Here is a 21,775-nt window from a genome sequence, read left to right on the forward strand (position 1 = left end):
AATTGGAACAATCCATCGGGAGTGGAAAAGGCTGTCTTTTCTTTGTCTTGGGGTCGTAGCGGTATTTGCCAGTACCCCTTGCATAAATCCAGTGTGCTAATGTATTTCGCTTTCCCAATCCGCTCTATCATCTCGTCCACTCGGGGCAAGGGGTACGTGTCAAACTCCGAGATTTTATTTACTTCCCTAAAGTCAATACAAAAGCGTACCGAACCATCTGGTTTCGGTACAAGAACTATTGGCGAGTTCCATTCACTTGTGGAGGGTTCTATGATACCCATCTGTAACATTTGTTGTACCTCTTCTCGTATGGTGTTTCTCAGGGCCTCTGGTATCCTGTAAGTACGAAGGCGTACCGTTTTCCCTGCAGTCGTTTTTATCGAGTGCTCTACCAAGGAGGTTCTTCCAGGGGTCAAGGAGAAGATGATCTGGAGGGGTAGGAGAGTGTTCACTAATTCTGTCTGTAATTCGGAGGGTAGCTCCGTATCAATGCACTGCACATATAATGGGGCATCCTTCACAGTCCCTACCAAAGAGGGGAGAGGCCCTTCCCATCGTTTCAAAAGGTTCACATGATATACCTGGGTGGTTCCACGGGTTTTGTCCAATTCAATCTTGTACGTAACGGGAGTCACCCTTTCCAACACTATGATGGGACCCTGCCACTGCCCTAATAGCTTGTGGTCGGAGGAGGCCATCATGAGCAGTACGGCATCTCCTACGGCAAAGGATCTATTCTTTGCCTTTTTGTCATACTGCACTTTTTGGGCTTCCTGTGCTTTTTCCATATTGTTTCTCACTATCGTTCGTATTTGTCCCAGATGGGTCCTAAGCTGTGCTACATATTCCACTAGCGGTTTGGAGTGGTCTGGTTCCGCTTCCCAGGTCTCCCGCATCATGTCCATTAAGGACCTAGGTTGGTGGCCATACAGAAGTTCGAATGGAGAGTATCCAGTGCTTTTCTGGATTTTGCAGCGGATCGCATATAGGGCTAAGGGCAACATATCCTCCCATTTTCTGGTTTCCAGATCCAGGAGTTTTTTTAGGGTGGTCTTGAGGGTGGCGTTATACCTCTCCACCAGACCGTCGGTCTGGGGGTGATATGCCGCGGTTCTTATTTGCTTGATCCCTAGTTGAGCACATACTTGTCTCATTAACTTGGACACAAACGGTGTTCCCTGGTCAGTTAAAATTTCCTTCGGGAAACCCACCCGAGAAAATATAGCGATCATTGCTTTGGCTATGTTGGTGGCATCCGGATGTTTTAAGGCCACGGCTTCCGGAAACCGGGTGGCATAATCTACCAGTACTAATACGTAGCGACACCCGCTACGGGAAGGAAGTAGAGGCCCTATAATATCCATTTCGATTCTACAAAACGGCTCATCAATGATTGGGAGAGGTTGTAATGGGGCTTTTGGGGGTCTATACCTACTGTTTTTTTGGCATATAGGACACTCGCGACAATAGGTTTTCACTTGTTTATATATGCCCGGCCAATAAAACTGCTCTAGGATTAATCGTTCCGTTTTCTCTTCCCCAAAATGTCCTCCCAGTAAATGACTATGGGCTAAATAGAGCACTTTGTCCCTGAAAGGGGTGGGAACTAGCAGCTGGGGGTTATCCGTTAAATTGGCCTGTCTATATAATAGACCGTTCTTGAGGAAGAATTGGGGTCCTACATGTCGTGGATCTACCTGGTCTTTGGCTTGGTTCCAAGCTTCTTGTAGAACGGGGTCCTCTCTCTGGGCAGCTCGAAAGTCTTGGTTGTTTTCCCAGGGACTCTCTACTGTCCTTATGGGAAAAGCAGGAACCGGATGACCCTTTTCTTTCCTTCTTTGAGTCTTGGTTTTTCTACTCTTAGAGGGCGGCCACTCGGGATTCTCGTCCTGAGCGAAGGGAGCTACCTTCCACCAATCCTTCTCTTCAGGGGCTGATTTCGTGAGTAGCTCTGATAGGTGAGTATAATCGCTCCCCAGTATAATTTGCTCCGGGAGACGGGGAATCAGACCCACTTTTAGTTCTGAGCCGGAATCCGAGGCATGTTGTATGTGAACATGAGTGGTGGGGTAAGATTTGGTGTCCCCGTGTACACACTGTATGTGTACTGTGCCATCCGGATCCCCACATGCCGAACCTAGATCCTGAGGTCGAACGACGCTCTGTCGGCAGCCTGTATCGGCTAATGCTGTCAGTGGTTGTTCGTTCACATAGACCCCGCAGCGGTACGGTGGGGCTTGTTGGGTTGTGGTAAGACAACTGAAGTTCCGAGCTACTCCGATCTCCATGGGTTCCTCCTTCTGAGGACAAAACCGGGCTATGTGTCCTAACCCCCCACAGTTAAAACATTGGGGTCCAGGGAGGGGAGGTCTGAACAAAGGAGGGCCCTGAGGTCGAAAGGGAGGAGGGCCTGGGATGATGGTAACAGGGTCTGGTTTTCGGCCTAACATAGGACGAGAAGGTCGAGGAGTCCCACTGATCCCTGACCTCCATGGGTGCTCTTCTCGCCCCTTCTGTACTTCTTGGGCTCGGCTATAGGCGCTGGCTATCTCTACTGCGGTCTCCAGGGTCAACTGTGCATGTTGTCTCACCCATTTCTGTATGGGAGGGCGAAGAGAGGATAAATATTGTTCCAAATAGACTTTGGCCATGATGTCCTCCTTGGTGGCAGTAGCGGGTTTTAGCCACCGGTCGGTCATATCTTTTACCCGAAAATAGAGGGCCCGGGGTGTTTCTTGGGGCCCTTCTTTGATCTGTCGGAGTTTTAGTCGGTAGGTGTCATCATCGACGCCTAGTCGTTCCATGATGCATTGTTTTCTTTCGGGGTATGGGGTCATGCCCGTGATGTTTGCTGCTTGGTAGGATGCTTGTAATTCTCCCGAGAGCAAGGGACCCAGATATTGCCCCCATTTGTCAGCTGGCCATGCTGCTGCTAACGCCATGCGTTCAAAGTTATTAAAGAAGAATTCCGGGTCCTCTCCACTGACATATTTTTGCAGGATGACTGAGGGTAGCGTACTGGGACCTCTTGGTTGTCCCAGAGCATCTGCTATTTTCCCCATGGTCGCATCGTGTGTCTTGATTGGTGAGGACTTGTTGTAGCTTCCCCCGGTCTTCTCCCACCACCGTGAGGAATCTCTCCATGGCCTTCCCTAGGCTCTCCTGATTTTCCGCCATCTTGTTCAGTACAGCCTCCATGTCTCCTGGCGATCCCACTTCTGACACCACCTGTGGGAGGGCGGGTCGGATAATCAGACGAGGAGGCTGTATATAGTGAGATGCTCTGCGTGTGTTATTAGAAATGACAGGTAGAGGGCCATGTGCAGCAAGTATAGGGTTTTCAACAGTTCCCTTGTCTTCTTCTGTTCTTCCCGGCCCTTCTATGGATGGTTCCCCTCTTTGGACAGTTCCTAGTTCGTCGTAGGATTCTTCGTCTCCCGGTTGTTCCTCTGGACCCCCAGTCGTCCCACGGAGGCTCATAGGAGAGAGGAAAATAATGGCCGTCAGAAACTTGTACTGTTTGTACCCAGGGTGTAAACCACCACCGTCACCACAACACCGTGTGTGAAATCGTGACTTCCTATCTCCTAAGGAGGGAGGTTGAAGTAGGAGTGAATATGGGCGTGATCTAGGAAGTGAAATCAGGGTTGGAGGGTGGACAGGAGTACGGGCGTGATTAGCAGTGCCTGTTACTACGTTTCAGGGGTTTCCGTTCTTCCTCCACCCGGCCCGTAGCTAAATCCCCAGTCGACCAGTAGGGGTAAATATCAGGCAGAGGTAGACCCTAACTGTAAACAATATTACTAACGACATACACTCCCTCCCTTCTCACATACGTCCCACCCTCCTCCCGCTCTTCGTTCACCCTTGCTCAGGGTTACTCACAGGCTCCGCCGTAACTCTCCTGAGTTGCGGCCGCTCTCCAGCCTCCTCCGGTGGGGACCACCACTCCTCGCACCACCTCTCGTCTTCTTCGGGATCCCCGTCTACTTCAGTCTTCGTCCCGGCTCGGTCTCCGTCCTCGCGTCCTTCCTCTGCTGTGTTTCCGCCTTTCGCTGCCTCTAGTCCGTCGTCCGCTTCCTCTCCGACTCTGTAGCTCCCGGCTCTTTTCACTACCTGGTCCGTAGTGCTTCCGGGGTTAGCCCCTCCTCGTTCCCCTCCCTCCTCGTCGAGGATTCGTTCCTGCGGAGGTAGATGACAAGGGGGGGTGGTTATCCTTTTCGTCGTTTGTATGACGGACTTTTGGCGTCTGGTGCGGACTCCCCCGGCTTCCGGAAACCTGGGGAAACGGTGGACCCCCGAAGGTACGTGGCACGGGGAACCCGGTCCCTTCTCACACCCCCCTGATACCACTACCTGTGGTGGGGGTTCCCTTTGAAAGGGTAGGGATTGACATGTTGGTCCCCTTGACCCTCCAACAGCATCTGGGCACAGGTTTATCCTGGTGGTAGTGGATCATGCCACCAGGTACCCAGAAGCAATTCCCCTGAGGACCACCACAGCCCCTGTGGTGGCAAGAGCCCTCATTGGAGTTTTCGCCAGAGTGGGTTTCCCAAAGGAGGTAATATCTGACAGGGATACCAACTTCATGTCAGGGCATCTAAAAGCAATGTGGAAGGAGTGTGATGTAACCTATAAATTCACTACTCCCTATCACCCACAATGCAATGGGTTAGTTGAAAGGTTCAACAAAACCCTAAAGGGAATGATTAAAGGCCTCCCAGAAAAGCTTAGGCGAAAATGGGACCTTTTACTTCCCTGCCTTTTGTTTTCTTACAGACAAGTTCCACAGAAGGGGGTTGGCTACAGCCCATTTGAACTTCTGTTTGGGCATCCTGTGAGAGGCCCATTATGTCTGGTGAAGGAGGGCTGGGAGTTACCTCTGAAACCTCTCAAACAGGATGTGATGGATTATGTACTTGGTCTCCGCTCCAGGATGGCCGAATACATGAAAAAGGCAACTAAAAACCCAGAGGCAAGCCAAGAACTACAGAAAACTTGGCATGACCAAAAGGCTGTGCTGACTGAGTACCAGCCAGGACAGAAAGTATGGGTGTTGGACCCTCTGGCCCCAGCAGCTCTCCAAGACAAGCGGAGTGGCCCCTATACAATTGTTGAGCAAGATGCAGAAGTCACCTACCTGGTGAATCTTGGAACTCCCAGGAGCCCCCTTAGGCTGCTCCATGTCAACAGATTGAAACCATATGTTGTCAGGGCTGACATGGGCTTGCTCATGGCAACTGATGAGGAACAGGAGGAGGAGGAGAGTGACCCTCTCCCTGACCTGCTCTCACAGAACCCTGATGATTGGTCAGTAGATGGTGTTGCTTTGGCAAGCAGCCTCACTGACCATCAGCAAACTGAATGCAGACAAGTTCTGCAACAGTTTAGACATATGTTTAGCCTGACCCCTAGTGAGACTTTCTGGTGCACCCATGAGGTGGACACTGGAGACAGTCTGCCTGTCAAGAGTACAGGCAACCAGACCATGTCAGGGACTGTATCAGGACTGAAGTCCAGAAAATGTTGGAGTTAGGTGTAATTGAGCCTTCAGATAGCCCTTGGGCTAGTCCAGTAGTCCTTGTGCCCAAACCTCATACCCAGGGTGGTAAGAAAGAAATGAGATTTTGTGTAGACTACAGATGCCTCAATGCAGTCACCAGGACTGATGCCTATCCAATTCCCAGGGCAGATGAACTGATAGATACTTTGGCCTCAGCCAAGTATCTGAGTATATTTGACCTAACAGCTGGCTACTGGCAAATCAAGTTAGCTGATGATGCCAAGGCCAAAACACCATTTTCAACCCCTGGTGGGCACTACCACTTTGTGGTGATGCCCTTTGGATTGAAAAATGCACCTGCCACTTTTCAGAGGTTGGTGAACAAAGTTCTGACAGGTATGGAAACTTATTGCTCAGCTTATCTAGATGATATTGCTGTCTTTAGTTCCACCTGGCAGGATCACCTGGTCCACCTCAGAAATGTTTTGGAGGCCCTGCAAAAAGCAGGCCTCACTATCAAGGCTACTAAGTACCGGATAGGGCAGAGTCAGGTTGTGTACCTGGGCCACCTTGTGACTGGAGGCCAGGTTCAACCTTACAGAGCAAAATCCAAACCATCATGGAATGGGTTGCTCCAACCACCCAGACACAGGTGAGAGCCTTTTTAGGCCCGAGTGGGTATTATAGGAGGTTTGTTAAGGGATATGGATCTATAGTGACCCCCTTAAATGATCTTACCTCTAAGAAAATGCCAAAAAAGGTTCAATGGACAGCTAGCTGTCAGAAGGCATTTGAAGACCTAAAGCAGACCATGTGCACTGCCCCCATCTTACAGAGTCCAGACTACACCAAAAAGTTCATTGTCCAAACAGATGCTTCTGAGCTGGGTGTGGGAGCTGTACTGTCTCAACTGAATAATGAAGGTCAAGGCCAGCCAGTAGCTTTTATAAGCAGAAGGCTGAACCCTAGAGAGAAACGTTGGTCAGCTATAGAGAGGGAGGCCTTTGCTGTGGTGTGGGCCCTGAAGAAGCTGAGGCCATACTTGTTTGGCACTCACTTCATAGTTCAGACTGACCACAAGCCCCTCCTACGGCTCAAACACATGAAAGGTGAAAACCCAAAACTTTTAAGGTGGTCCATTTCCATACAGGGGATGGACTATACAGTGGAACACAGACCTGGGATCCAACATGCCAATGTAGATGGATTCTCAATGTATTTCCACTTAGAACACGAAGACTCAATTGGTCAAGGTTAGTTTAGTGTCCCTGCATTTGGGGGGGGATTGTGTAAGAGAGTAGGATCTGCACTTAGGTTGCCCCCACATTTTTTTCTGATGTTAACACTGGTTTCTGGCTATAGTCTGGCTGGGTCCCTGCTAATCAGCACCCCAGTCTCTCTGTTCTCTCTAAACAACTTGGAGTGCTTATTAGATGCACTAGTGATTGGATACTGTGGTACCTTATGAGCCCCTAGTATATGAAGTCTGAACCTAAACCTTCTGGCCCTCAACGGAAGAACTGACGGTGATTTCCCCCCCAGTGGCAAGCTATCATACTGAAACAACAAGCTCACTCCTAGATTACATGTTTGTCAGCCTCTCGTTGTTTCAATACGTAACAGGCTTTAAAATGGGAGACATAGGGGACAGTGATCACCGTCCACAAGAGATCACTCTAGCAGTAACAGATGCGATTAGTATTTACCCTGCCCCACACCTAGGCTCAAGCTACACAACGAATTATAAGAGGATTAAGTTTACAACAGAAAGCATAGAGTCCCTAACAGACACTGCAATCAAGCTTTTATTCGCTCAACCACTCGGAAAGAACCGGATACAAACCTGGGAATGCTTCACAACCAACCTCAGCAACTTGAAGGCAACAGTCACAAAAACAGGGAGCGTTCCGGCGCAGACACAAGAGAAAAAGCTAACGAAGGACCAAAGAACACAAATAAAGGCAATTAAGAGACTGATAAATGGCTCCGTAAGATCTCTACGCCATGAACCAGGCAATACGCTGCTCCTTTGCTCTTTGCGGCTACAAAGAACTCAACTAAAGAGGCTAAAATGGAACATTAATAACAACGACGAACAGGTTTTCTGGGCAAAACTCCTCCACAATATAAAGCACAACGCCAGTAATCGTTTTTGGAAAACAGTAAACACCATTATACACCCGCATCGGGGGGGACTCACTTCCTATATACTTTAGGAGACTTGGGCAAGCTATCTAAATTCCCACTTTAAGAGTCAAAGCATCCATCAGCCGAAACAGGAGCAGAGTAGAGCAGCTACGCTCGCTCAAAATAACAACACAGGAAGAAGGGAAAGAGGTAACAACCACTTTCCTGACAGCACCGCTGCCGATAGCAGCTCCAGTGCAAATGTCACTCTGAATTTTTTTACGATATATAGAAATAATGCCCCGGGATCAATAGTGTAATCATTAATAGAGGGGACAGCTAAGTTACCTCCTCCTATGAATTATCTTCTTTTTCTGTGAGAAATCTTTTTAAATTTTTATTTCCACATAGAAGTCAAAAAACAGTTTCACTAAGAAAAATAGTTATACTCTCAGGTTGAGTGATAGTATGTATATTTATTTCATACTTTACTCATCTCCCATATCTATATCTTGTTTTTTCTTTTTTCTTTTTCATATATATACAAACATATACATTATTTACATACATCAAACGAATTCAACACATCCATATTTGCACCTCTGACAAAGAAATTATATTCTCCTTATTGCATCTTGTCTGAGTAATACCCTAATAGTTAATCAGGATGCTTCTGACCTTATTTCTCTGAAGCATTCCTTACCAAAAGAACACTCTTTTAGAGTCACTTCGAGATCAACTATTGCAACCTCATTCCTTTTGAAGTACTCTCTACTACTTAACACAAAGTCCAAAGTCTCATGAGTGTCTTCACCATTGTTGTCGACGCGTTTCAGCCAAGTCAATTACAGGCCTCCTCAGGACTAGGGCACTCAAATCTACAATATTTTCAAAGTCCAACCTAAAAGAGCAAATTAATTAATCCTTTTTGTTTATCTATATAAATAAACAAACAATATTTATGTTTCACATATATTAAACAACTATAAACACACAGGGACTTATCATACAACCAAAGAATTTCAATATATTTACAAAGTATTTACAAACTCTGAAGTGGCGGATCACATACAAGAAATAAATTAATAATCACCCATGAGTGAACTTAAAAATACTTGGACGTGTTCTTCCCTACCAAGAAAGTGAAGTGTCTTTAGAAAAGATTTAACAACGCTGATTCTTCCCAACTTAAATTCTTACTCCAAAATGACTAAGTTCCATACCTTAGTGAAAGTAAAGTACACCTATTCTGTTCCGAATATTGCTCGAGGTAGGTGGATATTTTTTCTTTCAAGACGCTAAAGACAGACGAATAAAATACTAGGAATTATTCCTATACTGCCAATCCAGTGGTCCAACCATTTTATACGAGATGTTATTTACTTACTGGCAAGCCATGTCATGTTTCCATCAACATATCTGTATTCAAGGGCCCTTAATTCCCGAAATTACTCGTACTCAAAGGTCTTTTCTACTCGTGTTCTGCAATGAGAGTAAAGGCCCCATAGAAACAACTTTAATTTGCCCCCAAGTTTTAAGTAAACGTATCTAAATTGGTTCAAACAACCATTTGATCACAAACCGAAGGAGTTCGTACCTTACCACTTCGCTATGAATCCAAAACAAGCCACTTCCTCAAATTCATACCATCGCCTCTGTTAAAGCAAAGGAGAGACAGGCATTGGTTCCAATCCTTATTGCCTCATTCTATTACGCAAAACACTCTTTCATTCTGCCATTATATTACCTGAAACGAATTATAGCTGGCCACGCTTCTCGCACTCCGTCTCTAGTATTCCTACTTCACTCGTCTCTGACCACGTGACGCGGAAGTGTTTTTAAAGAAGCAAAACGGGCCGTGAAAATAGAAGAAGGACACCGTGTCTCCCTGTTTAATCGAGTGCCACGAAGGACTAAGGATATTCTGACCACTTATTACTAAAAAGACGAACTTTACCAGTTCTCATCTCTGGCATACTCAATATTCCAAACTACACCTACACCAAAGAAAGAATAAAGTACTCTCCAAACATTTATACACCTTCATCTCAAAGAACAATTTATTTATAAAGCCTACGATAAAATTAATAAAGATACCTTATAACCCAATGTGAAAAAACGCCACTCCTTACAATCTTTATATTTACCGCAAGTATATTATACACATGTTGGTGATTCAGTAATTAGAGTAATATGTATTGACGTCTCGGAGACATATAAATGTATATACATATTCCCTTGACTCACAACCATTCTGTAAGTGGCCTCATTGTTGTAGCAGCGCCCAAATCTCATCTCTATCATTAAGGCCCCTTGTTGCAGTGTGATATTTTTCTATCAATCTGGCTTCCAATCTGTTTAGTTTAGTTTGAAGTTCCGTTTTTTCAAGATTTCCTACTAAACAAAGAATTGACCATTTTATGTCGTTTTCCGAATGATTTTGGTTCAGGAAATGTTGCACTAATGGAGCCCCTTGTACTTTACATTTTATTCGTGATTTGTGCTGTAATATACGTTTCTTCACAGATTGTGTAGTTTGTCCAATGTAATATTTATTACATGGACATTTTACGCAATATATTGCGTTCTTAGAATTACAGTTAGAAAACATCCTTTGGTAATGTGTTTGGCCATTGATATCTAACTGTTTTGAGTCTTCTGTGAGATTACACGCCAAACAATTTTGGCAACGAAAATGACCTACCACTGGTGGTAAATTAAGTAAGCTCCTTAAGTCTTTTCTGGGTAATTCAGTCTGTCTTACGGCTCTCACAAGTTGCTGCCGAATATTTTTACCCTTTTTAAATGCAAACAGGGGTTTCGGAATTCCCAAGCGTTCAATCACTCTGAATTTTTTTGACACGAGTCATTATGAAGAGGAAAGGCCACCCGCCACCGATCAACCAACAATTAGGAAACAGATCAGGAGGGGAAGAAAGGAAGGAGCGCCAGGCCCGAATGGTATTCCTCCAGCAGTGTTTAAAGAAAGGCCGGAAGGTTGGGCAGACATACTCCGTCCACTTTTCCTGGAAGTAAGACGACTGGGCATAATCCCAGACTTGTGGAAAGGTTCAACGATCATCCCAATTCATAAAAGCGATAGTAAGCTCCTGCCAGCCAATTATCGGTTAGTTGCACTGATCGATAATGAGGTCAAATACTTTGAGGGAACATTGTTGGTGGAACTGACAACTTGGGCTGAAAATAATGAAATAATTCCACTGAACCAGATAGGATTTCGAAAAAACGCAGGTACAATATCCAATATTATGGCAATATCACTGATAACGGATGCGATAAAACTAAGGAAAACACAGCTGCATGTCTGTTTCATCGACTTCAGCGCCGCATTTGACAACGTGGTGAGGTCCAAATTGTGGTTAAAGTTAGCCAGATTCCAAACACCCTTTTATCAATTATAATGCTTTTACATACCGACACCTGGGTACAGGTTAAATTAGGCTCAGGGTCCCACTTCTCAAGAAAAGTCAAGACAACGAAAGGACTGAAACAAGGCTGCGTGCTGGCCCCCATCTTATTCAATTTATTCATGTCAGATTTAACAGACATTGAACAACTGTAATTCTCATGCGCCTAGAATAGGGGGCTCTGCTCTGTGCAATCTACTCTACGCGAACAATATAGTCCTACTTAGCCATACGGCAGTTGGCTTGCAAAATCTTCTTAATGGTCTGCAGGTCTACGTAGAAGAGAACAGCCTCTCAATAAACAAAACCAGGACTATGACAATCAACAGCAAACGAAAAAAGAACCACCTATGGTACCTAGGTGACAAACACATTGAATCAGCGGAGGCTTATAAGTACTTGGGAGTCCATTTTGACAAAGAAGGCTCATTCACGCGTCAACAGGAAGAGATTAAAAGGAAAGGGATGATTCTTGCTCTAACCATGAAAGGCCTATCAGCCAAACTACTGGGCCCTGCGCTGAGTCCTCTCTTGGCGGTAGCACGGGCCAAAATCCTTCCCACTATTACTTATGGCAGTGAAGCATTGCGCGGGAGAGATACCAACCTTTTGGACAAAACGCTCGTAAAAGCCTATAGAACTATGTTCAGCCTCCCGACTTAAACCTCTCCGGCACAAATCCGATTGGAGTTCGGCCTTATAAAGCAAACTTTGGCCAGCTACGGAGTATATATTAACTGTTGGAATAAAATCAGAACGTCAAACCCTAAAACCTTAAACCACCTGCTGTGGCAAGAATTACAACAGAGGGAGAACTCGCCAGCTAGACGTTACTTGCAGGAGGCTCTGGCCAACACTGGCTTATTGCCCCTATGGGATACACACAGTCACCACTCAGCTTTAAAAAAATTAGTGTGGAAGGCAGTGAAAATACAATCATTGGTGGAGGACAAAGCTGCCTTTTCTGCCAGAGCACATGCATGGATGACTTTGAATTCGTACAGGACTCTAGCCCCGAAACAATTTTTTAATTTGGGCTAATCAAAAGCGCTGAAACTAAAATTCTTAAAGTTACGACTTGGAGTGATGCCATGCACACAGCATCTCCCCCCATGGAAAAGGGACCCGACCTTTACAGTATGCAGTTTATGTAAAAAAGGCCAGGGGGACAATTACCCATACCATTTGTTCTTGCACGGAAACACTTCAAGAAAGGAGGCAAATGTTAAAAATTCCCTTTAATCAAAGGGGGATTCGGTCAAGGAGGCAGGCAGTATTGGCCTGCTTTGACCCAGCACTCCCACAATTGAACATTAGATTAGTTAAACTTCTTGAAGCAGCCTGGGCAAAAATACCAAACTGACACCAAAATCTTTGGGCACCACAACCTTAGGCCTATCAGCTTTTGCTGGGGGTGATCCAATTGATGCAGGCATCTGGGACACTTGCATAAGTTGCTATTGTGCGTTTAAATTTGTATGTTAACTTGTAAGATAACAGAAGTGTTTATATTAACAGTGTGATGATATTTTATGGAGGTCGTATATTTTACATATGGTTTTTAATTTCGCATGTATTGCATTGGTTTTAAGTAACTTTGCAAATAAATAAACTTCAGACTCCTAGTATATGGTACCTTAGGTACCAAGGGCATAGGTACTTCAAAGGCCTACCAGGGGCTGAAGCATGTATTATGCCACCTCTGGGAAGCAGACTAAATCTGACACCACAGGCCTGCTACTGCAGCCTGGGTGAGGTAGTGTTAGCACTCCTCACAGAGATATAGGTTCCCTATATCTCACCTTACACACACATATAAGCCTACCAGTCACCCCTAAGGCAAGCCCTATTAATCTTGAGAGCAGGGTGCTTGGTTTACATGTGAGGGGGTGCCTCTGCCTGAGCAGGGCCCCTCTGCAGCCCTCAGAGTCTATTCTCTGTAGCTGTTTGTGGATGCGGTTAAACCATATACTCTTAAGTGCATTATAACCTCGCGGTAAATGCTAACTCTGGGATGGCTGCATCAAAACATGTCGTGTTTGGTGTCAAACGCTTTGGAATCATACCCCCACACCAGTAACTGGTGTGGGAGTATGATCCCACCCTTCTAGAGGGCTACACATGTACCTACTGTGGAAACACAGTAGAATCCTGAAAGAGCCCTGGCATCACAAAATGGATGCCACCAGCACAGACAGTGGGCTGCCCTCCTGCTGCTGACCGAAACTTGCAGTGGAGGAGGCCCAACAATAGGCATCCTGTCACAGGGAGGTGTAACCACCTTCCAGACAGGATTTAGTGTATTGGGGCTGGGTGGGTACACTCCTAGAGTGCTTTGAAGTCTTGCACTGGGGGAGCAGTAGGCTCCTCTGTGCATATGCTAGCTCAAACCAGTTCAGGGGCTACCTGCCCCTGCTCTGGCGCGAAACTAGACAAGGGGAAGTGGGTGTATCCACCCACTCCCCTGACCCTCCCATAGGAGGGGTCATAGAGCTAGTCCCTCCCTTTATTTTAGTATTAGTTAGGGAACCCTTGCCATTGCAAGTTAGATATCCCTGGACGACGCTCTGAAGAAGAATCCTGGACCTTCGACGTTCCACTACCTTAGGAAGACTGAAGAATCTCCCTTGGAGTCAAAGAGTGACTCCCCTGCTTGGCAGGCACCAAACCTTTGCATCAATGGTCGCAAAAGTTCCCGCTCCCGCCGCAGTCCGAAGTCCCTGCAGCCCCAGAAGTGGATTTCCTGACCTCTTGATGGCCATCGTGAGTCCCCAGCAAAGCTGAGGCGAGTGGACCCCACGAGTGACGAGGAGCAGCAATACCCGGGTACCGTGCACTATTTTCGAGTGCAATCCCTTCGCGACGTTCAAAGAACTGGTGCATTGGACCACGTGTGGTCCAAGCCTCCAGCAGGATTTCCACCGAAGATCAGAGGCCTACGTCGTCCCGAGTAACCGTGGGCACCTGTGAAGTGAATCCTCACGAGGCGTCTTTACGATCCCTTGCCCGTTGGCTTGTGGGTCCCCTGAAGACTTTTCTACAGAACCAAAGGGCTCCCCTGGTTGCTCCATACCTGCCCTGACCTACCGTTGCTGGGTGAGTCTCTCAGACCTTGCTGGTCTGCACCGCTTACTTTCTTCACTTTCCACGAGACTTGCTGTTGTCAAGGCTTGTCGGCTCCAATCCGGTTGCTGACACCTCAGTAAGCTGCAGACTTTGTGGAACACGCCAAATCCAGCTCCTGGTTGTCTTAGACGCCTCCTGGACCTCGTGGCTGACGAGTCAAGACACCTGTGATCACCTGAAATCACCCGACGACTGTGGGCATCCATCTTCCTGGGCCCGGGTCACTGGCAAGTGACTTTGAACACTGTCTCCTCTGCTTTCAGGTCTCCTTTCTTCTGAATCCATCCTTGGATTCCACCGGACACTTCTCCTGTCTTCACAAGCAGCAAGTCTTCATTGGCTCCAATTGAAAACGACGCCGCGACCCGACACCAAAATACACCTATGCACCCGGCTTCCCTGGGTGAGGTAGCTCGTGCACTTCGGTGCTCCTGTGTGTGTTAGCTCTAGAACTACTTACCCTGTAAGTGACTTGCTTGTAGACTGTCCCGAAGTACCCTAGAACTTTAAAATTCCAACCGCGACTTGCTCAATTGAAGTCTATTGGGATCCACGGCTGTGTTCTCACACTGCATGCGTCTCCCGTGGGTCCTTTACTTACCTGCCTTGGGTGGATTAGTGAGGCCCCAGCTCTTCTGAAGGCCCTAGGCCTTCTACCTTCTCAAGTCGTTCTTCTTATACCTCTTTTTTAGTATATGGTCTGGTACGCCCCTAGGGCCCCAGCCATAAAAGTGCTTAATTTGTTGTGAACTGTTGATTTTTTCATATGTTCCTGACTTCTAATGTCATAAAGAGATTAGTAGAGTTTGTCTAGAAATAAATACACATATATTATATATATATACCTGTGTGGTGTCCTTTCATTTGGTAATTCAAGAGATTATAAGGTAAAACAAGCTGCTTTACATTCCTCAGAGACTTAGCCTGAAGGCTGCTCTCCACAGCTACCACTAGGATAGCTTTCTTTAAAAGGTTGTCTTAAACCAATCTACCATAAGAGTCGAATTGGACTGGTGCAAGGTGGCCACTTTAACTAGTGACCAGCATATGCCAGGCCAACTTCTCACACTGACTCAATGCGATGATGGGCACACTGGTTCGCCTCAAAAAGAGCTCCTCGGTTACTGGTTGGCCCGGGGCCTTCAAGTGTGATGCAATACCCCAGAATGCAATGCAGAAGTGTTGCTTTTTGAACACAGAGGGCTCACACTCGGCCCACTCACTAAGTAGGCACAGCAAGCACACTCAGCAACGATCACTCAGTAGGCACACACAGCTCAGCTTCCTTCCACAATGTAGGCTGTGCTGCAGTAGTATATAAAGCTTATGTGCATCATGTGCCTTATGTGCACTGCATTGTGGAAACCGCATGGTGCACGCAGTGTTTCCTCTGTGCAGAATATGCAAGTTTGTGAACGGCGTTTCGTTTCGGTAGCTTGATGTAGGGTGTGTGTCTTCCCTCTCCCACTGAGAGCACAGGCTCTCCTTATGCTGCAGACGAGTGTGCACTGTTCAACCATACACTAAACATTTTTTATATTAAATATTTTTTTAATAAGGTCGTTCAAATATACATAATCTCACCTTAATTATAGACAAGGTCACAAAAATGCTTATAACAGTTTTTTTATTATTACTTTCCAAAATGCTGCACACAAGCCCCACTGCTCTACAACATAGCTTAAAACACATTAGCAAAGCCAATAGCTATGGCTAAACACTGATAAGGTCCCAAAGGCGAGACCTATTGGCTTTGCCAATGCATGTTGCTCTTTCAATGTGTGCTGCATTCTGCAGTACACATATAAGGAGCAAAACGCCATTAATGAGTGCTTTGGTGCAGGAGGGTTTCCCATCCTGCGCAAACATAATGATCCATGCAACGCAGGCCCCCTTGCATCACGGTGCCTGAGATTTTAGTGCTGACGCTGTGGAGAGCACAAGGGTGTGCTGTGTTCTTGTAAATATAGCACATCCCTGCGTTTTTTAAATGACGAAGCTCGATGCAGCCACATTACATGCCGTGTCGCACTGCACCATTTCATTGTAAACATGCCCCATATGATTTATGGGGTATCGAGATTGATAACCATTATTATTGGGGAGACGCAGCGTACCTGCACTTTGCCGAGGGAGAGCGGGAGACACAGCGCTCAGGACTCTCCGTCCCAGGAGGCTGCGGGAGCAGCAGCGGAACGCCAGCCCCTCCCTCTGACACCGGGGCTTCAAAAGACCTTGCGCCTCCCGCTCAGCGGGAGACGCAGCGTACCTGCACTTTGCCGAGGGAGAGCGGGGGACACAGCGCTCAGGACTCTCTGTCCCAGGAGGCTGCGGGAGCAGCAGCGGAACGCCAGCCCCTCCCTCTGACACCGGGGCTTCAAAAGACCTTGCACCTCCCGCTCCGCGGGAGACGCAACGTACCTGCACTTTGCCGAGGGAGAGCGGGGGACACAGCGCTCAGGACTCTCCGTCCCAGAAGGCTGCGGGAGAAGCAGCAGAACGCCAGCCCCTCCCTCTGACACCGGGGCTTCACAAGACCTCACGTCTCCCGCTCCGCGGGAGGCGCAGCGTACCTGCACTTTGCCGATGGAGAGCGGGGGACACAGCGCTCAGGACTCTCCGTCCCAGGAGGCTGCGGGAGCAGCAGCGGAACGCCAGCCCCTCCCTCTGACACCGGATATAGCCAGCAGTCCTCCTCCGCCTCGCGGGAAGCTCGCGGGCGGCGCCGGGCTAAGCCCGGGCCAAGGGCAGGCCCGTCTTCGCCCGTCATCGCCAGGAAGAGGCAGGACTGGGCCCTCCCTCTTACATTCGAACTCCGGTTATACGGGCTCAGGTATTGTTTGCTGTAATCAGCCCGGGTATACTGGCTAGAGTTTCAAGTTGATATTTGTGAACTGCGTATTTTATTTTGGTGCTCAGTGCAAGTACCCCAATGGGAAAAAGGAAGTTAATGGAGGGTGGGTGCCCACTTTTAAGTAAAAGAGGGAAAAAAGCCAAGAAAGTCTCCCACGCGGCTAGCAATTGTGTCTTAACAAGGATTGAAGCAATTGTGAATGATTGCGAAGAAATTTTGCCAGTAACAACACAAATTTAGCTGCCAGTATGAATCTACTTGATGATGCGATAGCAATAGCGCAGCCACAGAAAAGAGTGTTTCCCGCAATTTTTAATAAGAAACCATCCCAAACGCCTACCATCTTCGAAGTGTATAGATCAACGGAGGATACTCTAGGGACCCTCTCACCAGCGAAAAGTCTAAGTGATCCAATAGGAGCTCCCATCAAGGGGACCCAACGGGAATGCTTAAATGCCCAATTACCTTGTTCAAACAGGTTTGCAGTCTTAGAATCCATCGACGAGAGCAGCTTAGTCCTCACCTCGAGCAATGAAGGCGTGGTTGAGCCTTCTGCTAGTATAGTAAACTGCAGTATGTGCGGGTCTCAAAGTGATGCTCTTTGACAGAGAGTGAAACTCCTTGAAAGGGAATTGGTCTTGCTGAGAGAGAAAGTGGATGCGCTTATGTATAGGCCACCTGGCTTAGCCATTCCCTCCATACCACCCACTTGCATTAGCCCAGGCAGGGAGTCTGTGGGAGGGTGTACTATGGCGGTTGGGATCAGGCCAGCGATAGGACAAGCGATCCAAGCCCAGCTCCCTACAGTCAGCTCTATTCCTCATAGAAAACCCAACCCACATCTTGATCTGGGCTTAGATAAGGGCAATAGAGGAAATTAATTAGATCGGCATCCTCCTAGAGCAAGCCTCCATAGTTTTGCTTCGTCCAGGGAAGGCCAGAACAGTCAGGCACGATTGGGGTCATTAAGGGGGAATACACACATAAGGAACCCTTTCCCTACAATCTATATGACCAAAGTCCCAAAATCTACGAGTTCCCACAGATTTGAAAGCCGTGAATCCCTCCATAATAAAGTGATACACTGGATAAGATATGTAAGGGGCTGCAGGTCGGTAATACGGGAGGATGTGGCAAAAGTAAGGAGGATTATAATGGGCGGCTCGCAGACAGACTGTATTGAGATACAGGTATTCAGCGCTGAAATTGCCGAAAACTTGGTGGCACTTGAATTTCGTACTTCCCCCCCGAGCATTCGGCAATTCAGTTTCGTAATTTCCCACTATGGACATTAGATAGGGAAGGAAGAGAGTCCGGATTGAGCACAGTCGATTGACTGGACGTAGCTCTGTCATCAGCTTCTTGCACCAAAGCAAAGAGGGGGGAAAACGATGATGTAGTCTCCTGTCCAAGCAGTGGGGGGATAGGAAGAGGGGAGCGGGGAGTCCAATTGTTGACTGCAATAGGTGCATAAGAGATAGAGGTGCTTGGTCTGCGGGAAGTAGTACAGGGGCAATCCGCTTTCTCTCCTGGAATATAGCAGGATTGCAAAAAAAATTGTTGCTCCCAGAGTGGGATGATTTTATAGATAGCCAAGACATTTGTCTGTTCCAGGAGACATGGAGTCTGGTTCCCCTTCACAAATCTGGGTTTGCTACCTACTTTATTCCAGCTACAAGCTCAGGGAAAGGTCGACCTGCAGGGGGGCTCCATATTTGGTTAAACATCCCTCTAAACTGGTCGACTACCATGCAAACAACCCCCTCAAACGATATCCTACACCTGACGGTGAAAGGCCCCAAAAATGGTCTTAACTTGGAGATATTTAATGTATATGCCAGAGGGTCTCCCGGGGCACAATCATCTGCAACTATAGCAGCAAGAGCGAGTTGTCCAGTATTCATCCCAATTCAGTAACTATTGTGGCCGGAGATTTTAATTGCACCTACAAACCCCTGTGTGATGAGGATGTATTGGGCACTGGTGAGCAGGACATTAAATTTGCAATTCCTCCCCTTAGCTTAGCCCCAATTAAGAAGTGGACCCAAAGGGCCATACAAATGAGCGCCCTAACACAAGCATAATCTAAGAGCTGTAAATGGCAGGACACGCTCTGATTTGAGTGGGGCCAACACATACAATAGGCCCAGTTGTCCGTCAAGGATCGACTACATCCTGCTGGATACACGGCTCTGGTGCGATCTATTGGATATGGAAGTTAAATCGTCCCAGGATAGTGACCACAATCCGCTATGCATGCAATTGAGTAATAACTGGGCTGTTTCTAGGTCCCTTAATGTAGCGAGAATGTCAACAAAAGAAGTGGTGCCCTCTAATTGCAACCGCCGCCTCAAATGGCACAAGGTCTCACATGAGGAGGATAAACTGTGCAATATAAGAGAGCTCATAGAGCAGAAGTCTACAGAGCTTGAACTGCTCAGTGAGACCTTTGAGGGAGCACAGAACTCTTCCCTTCCTAATTTCTATCAAGAAACAATAGAAAAGTTGGGAACGTTTTTTACCATCATGGAGTCTAGTACGCACAAAAAAATTCCTAGGCCATCTAACTTGTGGTATTCAAGTGCATGTAGGGAAAAGAGACGCACGCTATCCGCGGCCCTACAAAGTAACAATCCCTCCTCAGTTAGAACAGCCAGGAAAGAGTATGCCTGGGCCATTGAGCAAGCTAAGCGAATCTGGGAAGAAGTTCATTGGCAGGATCTTAAATCCGCCTCCCATCTGAAAGATGCCACAGTGTTCTGGGGACTTATTGATAAAGGTAGTCGGAAGGGTGCTGATCCGATGCCTAATCTTATCACAGAACAGCAATGGCATGCACATTTTCTTGGCCTGTATAGTGACGCTGGCAGTATTATAACTCCTTTTAGTGAGAAGCTCCCATTACCTTTGGAGGGCCCCACATTAAATGAGATGCCTGAGGATTTTAGACCAACTGATCTTTTCACGATCAATGAGGTCTCCTTTGCTATTACTGGGTTAGCTTCAGGAACGGCGGCGGGCCCTGATGGCATCCTTGGTGATCTTCTTTTGCATGAATCTAAACTATGGGCTGATTTCATCTTGCTTTTAATTAATTTAATTGCTAGAGGCCACCCTGTTCCGGATTCCTGGAAGGGTGCCGAAGTGGTAGCCATATACAAAAAGGGGAATAGGGAGGATCCGGCCAATTACAGGCCGATTAGTTTAATCGACGTAATACAGAAGGTGGTTGGCAGGGTCCTCCTTATGAGGATAAGGTCATAGATGGATGATGGCAGTGTGCTTTCGCACTTTCAGGCAGGCTTCAGACAGAAGGTAGGCACGAAGGATCAAGTTTTTCGTTTTTATATGATTCACTGGAAAGTAGTGGTCACTGGAAAAGGTAGTCTATATTTGGCCTTTATTGATCTCAAGACTGCGTTTGACTTGGTCCCTCGTGCCAAGCTTTGGCAGGTGCTGTCCGATTTAGGTATCCCACCTTTGATTCTTGATTTTACTAAGCGCCTCCATGAGGGGAATTACGCTAGAATCAGGTGGGGTAATCAGGGACAGTTGACAGAAAGGGTGGCGGTGAACAGGGGGGTACGCCAGGGTTGTGTGCTGGCTCCAACTTTGTTCTCCCTCTTTATAAATGGGGTGGTTGACCATTTGAGAGAGGACCCAACAGATGCCCCAACCCTGGCAGGGGAGAAATCCCCTACCCTCCTTTTCGCCGATGACACCCTTTTGATGTCAAAAAGTCCAAGTGGCCTACAAAAGCTGCTAGATAGGTTCAGTCAGTTTTGCGATTCACGGAGTCTAGTGACTAATCCCACCAAAACAAAACTGATGACATTATCCCCATCCAAACGCTTCAGGAACGGCATCACACTTAATGGCATGCCACTAGATATTGTAGAATCCTTTGACTACTTGGGCATTCGGATCAATAATTTGATGAAATGGAACAGTCATCTAGCTAAAATGCTCCTTAACCATAAGAGGGTGGCAGGGGCAATCCTAGGAGAGCAGCGGCTTTCCATCAGTAGACCAGTAGTCCCGGCCCTCGTGGTCTACGATGGGAAAGCTCTACCTTCAGCACTCTACGGGTTGGAATTATGGGGGTTTGAGAACATCAGTGACCTGGAGAAATCCGAGAACCATTTCCATAGAGGTCTGGTTTCTCTTCCACCTTCCACCCCCCTGATACCACTTCGTAAGGACCTGGGAAAGCGTTCTATTAAAGATATTGCAAGATTGCGCCCGTTGCTCTTCTGGGTCCGCTTGAGACGCATCCCGGAACCGGCCAGCTATGCTGCTGCATTGAATGAGATCATTAATTTAGACACAGGCAACAAGATCAAATGGATCTGTAAATTAAAGCAGTTGGTCACAGAAATTGGCTATGGGGAGGCATGGTCTAGCCAGATTCCACCTGCAAAGCAAATTATCAAAAAAGCATACTGGGACTGGGTGAAGTGAGAGGAAGCGCGAAAACCCAACTAAGGGATCCTCACTGAACAGTTTTTGGAGCATAAGCTTGACGACAAACCAGAGCAGTATCTCGACTTCATACAATCTCCACGAGATAGAATGCTCTATTTGAAGCTCAGGTTAGGTACCCTCCCGCTTAACGTCTTGGTAGCAGGCTGGAAAAAACAGAGCGTAACATCCGCCAACTGTCCTGGGTGCCAGGCCCCCAATGAATCCATCCCCCATTTCCTCTTTGCGTGCCCGTTCTATAGGGCGGCAAGGAGG

At 47.2% G+C, this 21,775-nt stretch overlaps 1 protein-coding gene and 1 long non-coding RNA gene across 2 annotated transcripts in view; one reads left to right on the forward strand and one right to left on the reverse strand.

Annotated features, from left to right (window-relative positions):
• The window catches only part of LOC146822537 (N-acetylneuraminylgalactosylglucosyl-glucoside beta-1,4-N- acetylgalactosaminyltransferase 2-like), an 811,926-nt gene that overhangs the window by 706,316 nt on the left and 83,835 nt on the right, over positions 1–21,775 (forward strand). The window lies entirely within an intron of this gene.
• On the reverse strand, positions 8,034–9,706 carry LOC146822538 (uncharacterized). Its single transcript, XR_014963326.1, has 5 exons — positions 9,378–9,706; positions 9,228–9,285; positions 9,018–9,112; positions 8,854–8,928; positions 8,034–8,531 (listed from the first exon to the last, which is right to left on the reverse strand). It is a non-coding gene; the product is annotated as an uncharacterized LOC146822538 (long non-coding RNA).

The sequence above is a fragment of the Triturus cristatus genome, chromosome 6, assembly GCF_964204655.1.
Source record: "Triturus cristatus chromosome 6, aTriCri1.1, whole genome shotgun sequence".
In the NCBI taxonomy this organism is placed as follows: Eukaryota; Metazoa; Chordata; class Amphibia; order Caudata; family Salamandridae; genus Triturus; species Triturus cristatus.